The sequence below is a fragment of the Castor canadensis genome, chromosome 5 (assembly GCF_047511655.1).
Source record: "Castor canadensis chromosome 5, mCasCan1.hap1v2, whole genome shotgun sequence".
NCBI classification, from domain to species: Eukaryota; Metazoa; Chordata; class Mammalia; order Rodentia; family Castoridae; genus Castor; species Castor canadensis.
In genome coordinates, this window is record NC_133390.1 from 156,030,429 (window position 1) to 156,037,911 (window position 7,483).

The 7,483-nt window shown below is 48.9% G+C and overlaps 1 non-coding gene across 1 annotated transcript; it reads left to right on the forward strand.

Annotated features, from left to right (window-relative positions):
- Positions 1–6,007: 6,007 nt before the first annotated feature.
- Trnaa-ugc (transfer RNA alanine (anticodon UGC)) lies at positions 6,008–6,080 on the forward strand. The gene has a single exon. It is a non-coding gene; the product is annotated as a tRNA-Ala (tRNA).
- Positions 6,081–7,483: the final 1,403 nt, after the last annotated feature.

The window sequence follows — 7,483 nt, forward strand, 5'->3', positions numbered from 1 at the left end:
ATAATTCCATAGATGCGTGGTGTACTTTGAACAAGTTCATCCCTCTATTATATTCCCTCGGCCCTCCTCCTCCCCTCCCCCCTATTTTGTGATGCTGGGATTTAAACTCAGAGCCTAAACCTTCAGCCACTCCATCAGCCCTATTTTTGTGTTGGGTTGTTTTGAGATAGGGTCTCTTGAACTATTTGCTAGAGCTGGCTTTGAACCTTGATCCCCCTGATCTCTGCCTCCTGAGTAGCTAGGATTACAGGCATGAGCCACTGGTGCCCAGCATTTTTTGTTTTGTTTTGTTTTTGAGATAGGATCTCCCTGTATATCCCAGGCTGGCCTGGAACTTGCTCTGTAGCCCAGGCTGGCCTTGAGATCCTCCTTCCTCCTTCCTCAGCCTCCTGACAGTACTGGGATTACAGGCATGGACAACCACCCCTGGCTTTAATCAGTTTTCGTTTGTTTGTTTGATACTGGGGTTTGAACTAAGGACCTACACCTTGAGCCACTCCACCAGCCCTTTTTGGGGATGGATTTTTTCAAGAAAGGGTGTTTCGAACTGTTTACCTAGGCTGGCTTCAAACCATGATCCTCCTGATCTCTGCTTTACTCAGTTTTAATACAGGGAATGTATTATTATGGAAAAAGAAATAATACAGAAATACAGATAACCAAAAGGAGAAGTCCACCTTAAATCTCACACCATCACACACAATCCCAAATCCCAATCCCTGAGATAAGCAAAACCAGCTTGCCTTTAAAATGTGCACTCTAGGGTTCTGGAGGCATGGCTCAAGTGGTAGAATGCCTGCCTAGCAAGCAGCTTGAGGCCTTGAATTTGATCCCAAACCTCAAAAAACAAGGGAGGAGAGCCTTCTAGACCAATCCTCCCACCATAAAAAAAAAAAAAACATTCTAAGGCTGGGACTTGTTAGGGTGAACAATAGCAAGGAAGCCATGTTAGAACTGGACTTGAAGGTGACTTACTGAAAACTCTCCACCTAGTCCTAAATAAAAATAGACATCCACCTTTAGCCATTTACTTGAAACTCCCCACCTGGTCCAGAAGGGATCACCCACCCTTAAGCCATTATCTTGGGAGGGTCAGAAGGCCATTGAGGATCACCCAACCCAGTGACCTTCCTGGGGCTTCTCCACCCTCCTCCTTCAAGCAGCTAGGGGCTGCTGCTCTCTTGCTGGGGTCCCCTTCCACAGGGCTTCTTCCCGAATAAACCCTGTGCTGGCGTGCAGCTGTCTTTCCGGCCTAACCATTCCGAGCTTCTGTCATTCTAACAGGAATATAGCTCGGTGGTAGAGCAATGCCCTAAATCCCCTGGATAGAGAAGGTCTTGGGTTCAATGGCCAGGTGAGAGAGAATATACTAAATGTAACATATAGATTACATATATAAATCACATATTATAGACTTCCACTTACATGAAGTCCCCAGAATAGACATCTACACAGACAGAAAATAAATTGGTGACTTCCTGGGGCTGGGGAAATGGGAAGTAACTAATGGGCATAGGGTTTCTGTTTGGGAGATCATGTTGTAAAATGGATTGTAGTGATGATTATACAACTCTGCTAATACACTAAAAACCACTGAGTTTTACACTCCTCCCCTCCCCCCACAGTGTTGGGATTTGAACTCAGGGCCTTGAGCTTCCAACAGGCCCCCTACCACTCGAGCCACCCCCTGCTCCCCTCAGTTATATACTTCATTTTTCTTTTTTTTAATTGCAGTACTGGCGTTTGAACTCAGGGCCTTCACCCTAAGCCACTCCATCAAGCCTTTTTTGTGAAGGGTTTTTTTCAAGACAGTCAGGCAGGATAAATTAGGGAAAGATCAGGACTCAGAAAATTATTACATCTCAGATTAACCATGCTTTGGCTCAGGAACGCCTATGCCCTTCCCCCCCCACCCCCCACCCCGCATTGATTATTGGATGAGTCACCTGGCTCCTCCCTTGCCTGACGTTATCATAGGTTTTAAAAGCTGCTGAAGCGCAGAACCGCTCTCTCAGCTTCCGGCTTGCACCTGGGCTTCAGCCTGCTGCCCTTTGTATTTCCCTGCCTTAACTTTTTTTTCTTTTTTCTTGGTGGGGCTTGAACTCAGGATCTTCACCAGCCAGTCCACCAGCCCTATTTTCGTGAAGGATTTTTCAAGATAGGGTCTCGCGGAATTATTTGCCCGGGCTGGCTTCAAACTGTGATCCTCCTGATTCCGCCTCCTGAGTAGCTAGGATTATAGCCACAGCCGTGAGGCACCGGTGCCTGGCGTTCCCTGACTTTTAATAAACTTCATCTACACCAAGTAACCTGCCATTCATTGATTCTTTCACACGGGACAAATAATTTGCTGGTCTTCCAGCACTATTAACAATAGGATCTCCAGAACTACTTGCCTGGGCTGGCTTTGAACCACCATCCTCCTGATCTCTGCCTCCTCAGTAGCTAGGATTACAGTCATGAGCTACAGGCACCGGACTTCCCCCAACTTTCTTAATAGTTGGATGCTCACATGAGTAATCTTGCTACTTGGGAGGCAGAGATGGAGGGAGGATCATGGTTAGAGGCCAGCCTGGGCAAAATAAAAATAGTTCATGAGACTCCCCCACCTCCAAAACAACCACAGCAAAAAATGGGCTGGAGGTATGGCTCAAATGGTAGAATGCCTGCTATGCAAGCACAAAACCCTGAATCCCACAAAAAAAGGAAGACAAGAAATTCCTACCTAAACCAACTGCTGTCACTGTACAAATAGAGAAACGCAAGGCCTGAGGTGAAGAGGGCCTTGCCTCACACACAATGGGGATAATACCTTTTAGTGGTTGGATCAGAGTTGTTGAGATTCAACCCTCTAACTAAAACACTCCCATGACTCCTGTCTCACCCAGCATAAAAGATGAAGTCCTCCCTATGACCTCCCAATATCTCCCTGACTACCTTCCTCCTTGCTCACTCACCACAATGGCCTTTCAAAGATACCAGGAAGACACACCTCTGCCTCAGGACCTTTGCACTGGCAGAGACTTCTGCCTAGAGTATTCTTTTCCTCAATAGCTGAGGGAAGAGAGGGAACAAGTTCTTCATTGAAATATCACCTTCTCAGGGAGGCCTTTATGATCATCCCCCAGCCCTGGATTCAAGGTTGCGTGGTGGCTGAAGTGGTATAGCACTTACCTAGCAAGTGTGAGGCCCTGAGTTCAATCCCCAATACTGGAAAAAAAAACAAAAAAAACAAAAAAAATCTGGGTGCCTTCTACTTTAAAGGCAAAGATTAGAAGGATCCAGGTTCCAGGCCAACCTGGCCGGAAAGAGGAAAAAAAAAAAAAAACCACAAGACCCTATCTCAAAAACACCTAACACAGCTCACGCCTGTAAACCTAGCTACTCAAGAGGCAGAGATCAGGAGGATCTCGGTTCAAAGCCAGCCCAGGCAAATTGTTCATGAGACTCTATCTTGAAAAAACCTTTCATAAAAAAAAGGCTGTGGAGTGGCTCAAAGTGAAGGTCCTGAGTTCAAGCCCCAGTACTGCAAATAAATAAATATCCAACACAAAGAAAGGGCTGGTGGAGTGGCTCAAGTGGTAGAGCGCCTGCCTAGCAAGCATGAGGCCCTGAGTTCAAACCCCAGTACTAAAAAAATGCAACCTAGCTGGGCATAGTGCTGCATGTGCATGTCTACAACCACAACACTTGGGAGGCTGAGGCAGGCAGGCAGATCTCAAGTTCAAGACCAGCTGGGGATACACAGCGAACCCCTGTCTCCAAAAAGTCAGGGGCTGGGGATGTAGCTCAGTGGTAATGTGCAGGACACCCGCACAAAGCCTTGGGCTTGATTTCCAGTTCTGGGGAAAAAAAAAAATGCCGATACTCTAAGTCCTCCCTACCAATTTTTCCCAAACTATTTTTCTTCATCATATCACCAGATGAAATCTCTCTCTCCTCTGTCACACACACACACTCTGTTCCTCCCACCCCCAGAATAAAAACTGCACAGAGCAGGGAGGTGCCTTGATTCTGTTCATGCAATCTATCATCTTAGCCGGCAAAGGCCCCCCACGGGCACCTGTGATTCAAGGAACAGGGTTTGTAAAGCACTTAGCACCAAGAAGCTAAAGGGGGTGTGGTGTGCAGGAATCCAGGGACTCCACCGCAGCTCTCCAGCTACTGCTGACCTTCGACCAATGCGTTCTCATTCGGGACCTCCATGTTCACAGGCTCTCGATTGGAGGCTTCTGCACAGGGTGGCTGCGAAGCACTCAGCAAGATAACGTAGGGAGCCCTGGTAAGTGCTATGGTGATGGCGTCATGGAGGTGGAGGTGGTGATGGTGGTGACAGAGGTGGTGTGGTCATGGTACTAATGATGGAGGTGGTGGTGATAATGGTCATCGTACTGGTGGTGGTGGCGATTGTGGTGAGGTCGGTGGAGCTGGCGGTGGCACTAGCACTCACACAGCGGGGTGGGAGGCGGTGACACGCCTTCAGACCAGATTCCAGAGCCTGCTGGCTAGTACTTGCCAGCAAGAGGGTGGGACGGTTGATCTTGTGGGGTGGCTGTGACCTGGTCCTGGGCTCCTCCCTTCCCTGTGCCCGGGGTGGCGGCCACACCGGCCGCACCTACCCGGCCCGCCCGATGCCGCAGGGGGAGGAAGCCGGAAACGCGCCGGGCTTTCCCAGGCTCCCCCGCCACGGCTCCCGAACATCTGGCCGCGAACATCTGCCCCTCGCCTTTGTCGCGCGGCCCCGGGCCGCCTCGCACCCATCTGCCGCCGCCCCCGGCGCCCGCCCCATCTGTGCGCCGCTCCCCCGGGGCGGCCCCGGCGCCCTCGCCCCGGCCCGGGACGGTTCCCACGGCCCAGCGCGGCCCATCTGCCGCGGGCAGTGTCCCGGGGGGCGGGCCCGGCGCCCAGGAATGTCTTCGCCGCCGCGGGCTGCTGGGGCAAACCTGCCACCGCCCTCTCCTCCCCACCGCTGCCTCAAACCCCCAGCACTTAGGGCCCTCTCCACCTGCAGCCCCCAAAACCTGCAACTGAGCCTGCCCTTCTGCCTGGAATGCCCCTTGCCCTCGTGCTTGCCTGGTGGGGTGTGTGTCTCTGTGTGTTTTGCCTTGTGACGCTGTCACCTAGGGATCCACCTAAACCATCATCTCCCACATGGTAGGCAAGCACTCTACCACTGAGCTACATCTCCAGCCTCTAAAATTTTATTTAGAGACTTGCAAAATTGCTCAGGCTGGCCTTGAACTTATGCTCCTCCTGCCTCCCCTTCCAAGTGCTGGGATTACAGGGGAGAGCCACCATGCACACTGGCGATGTAAAAAGTACAATGATATAGAGAGCGATTTGTGTTGCCACTAAGGCCATATTGCAGCCACCCTGCAGGACCATAAAGCGTTCTGTTGCTCCCTCACCCCCTTCCTAAAGTAGTAAAGCATCACACAGAGTGCTCCTTCTGTTAGCTTCTTCCCTTTTCTCCCAGACTATTTGCCACTCACCCTCACCCTCCAATTAATATCATGACTTGGGTATATTTCCTTCCAGGCCCTATTTGTTTATATTTTACTGCACATAAATGTAATAGCAGTGAGGTTTTTTTGTTTCTTGGTGGGGTTTTTTTTTTGGAGGATGGGCAGCACTAGGGTTTGAACTTGGAGCCTCACACTTGCTAGGCAGGCACTCTACCACTTGAGTCACTCCTCGAGCCCTTTTTTTTGTGTTGAATATTTCGTAGATAGGGTCTCCCTTTTTTTGCCCAAGCTGCCCTTGAACTGCAATCCTCCTGATCTCTGCCTCCAAAGTGGCTAGAATTTCAGGCATGAGCCACTGGTATCCAACAGAGAAAGTTATGCTTTGGTTAAAAGTCATTGTGGGCCTGGCGCCAGTGGCTCACACCTGTAATCCTAGCTACTCAGGAGGCAGAGATCATGAGGATCACGGTTCAAAGCCAGTCTGGGCACAGAGTTCACAAGACCCTATTATATTACAAAAATACCCAACACAAAACAGGCCTGGTGGAGTGGCTTAAGTGGTAGAGCACCTGCCTTGCAAGCATGAGGCCCTGAGTTCAAATCCCAGTACCATCAAAAAAAGAAATTAGGTATTAAATGTTGGTGACAGGTGACAGGTTGGAGGAGGAGTGGTTCAGTGGTGCTCCTGCTTAGCAAGTGTGAGTTCAACCGTCAGTACCTCAAATTAAAAAAATCTAGATAGATAGAGAATTGATAGACACACACATACTGTTTGAATGTTGATGAGGAAAAATAAACTCTGCAGTGTGGCAACATGGAGTAAAAGTGAACATTCAACACCCTATGACCCAGCAGCACACTCCCACAGATGTGCCCTGAGAGCCGGCACACAGCACTCAGCAGATGTGGGCTGAGCTGCTTCCACGGCAGCAGCAAATGGAAAACGACCTTCTTGTCTAACAATGGAACAAAAAAATAAGTTAATAATGGCCAAGTGTGCAGCACCATTGAATAGGAACAATCCAGAGGCGTGCGTATTTAGCTACGTACATGTACGTGTCCTTGCTTAGGAAAAAGCAAGAATGATATTTTTTGGGGGGAGGGGTACTGGGATGTGAATTCAGTGCCTCTACCACTTGAGCCACTCCACCAGTCCTGTTTGTGCTGGGTTTTTTTGAGATAGGGTCTTCTGAACTATTTGCCCTAGCTGGCTTTGAACTATGATCCTCCTAATCTCTACCTCCTGAGTGGCTAGGATTACAGGCAATGACTTTTTTTTTTTCTTCTGATACTGAGGTTTGAATTTAGGGACTGCACCTTGAGCCACTCCACCAGCCCTTTTTTGTGGTGGGTTTTTTCAAGATAGGGTCTTGTGAACTATTTGCCTGGGCTGGCTTCAAACTAGATCCTCCTGATCTCTGCCTCCTGACTAGCTAGGATTATCTTCTGAGTTGCTTCAGGCATGAGCCATAGTCAATTATTTAACGAGTGACCTCCAGGAGAGACAGAACAGTCACTGAAATAATAACTGGTGTGATCAGAATGCTGACATTGACAGGAGCGGTTCTGACCTCCTCATGTGACCTAATCATTTAACCCTCTTAGAGGTGGGAGTTCTTGCCATACCCGCTCTCACAGTTAATGACACAATGAAGTGAGGTGACTCACAGTCATACAGCTTGCAAGCAGTGGAGCCAAATATGAACCCAGGACTCTTTGGACCTCTGACAGACCTCTCTCTCTGCTGGGTCCCTTTTTTCCTGAAATGTTTCTGGTGCGATAGTAATAATAATAATAATAATAATAATAATAATTTTTTATTTTGCAGTATTGTGGGCTTGAACTCAGAGTCTGCACCTTGAGCCACTCCACCAGCCCTTTTTTTTGTTTTTATTTCCTTTATTCATAGGTGCATACAATGACTGGGTCATTACTCCCCCTTGCCCCCACCTCCTCTTTCCCTCCACCCATCCCTTTTTTGTGATGGGTTTTTTTGAGATCTGGTCTCAAGAACTATT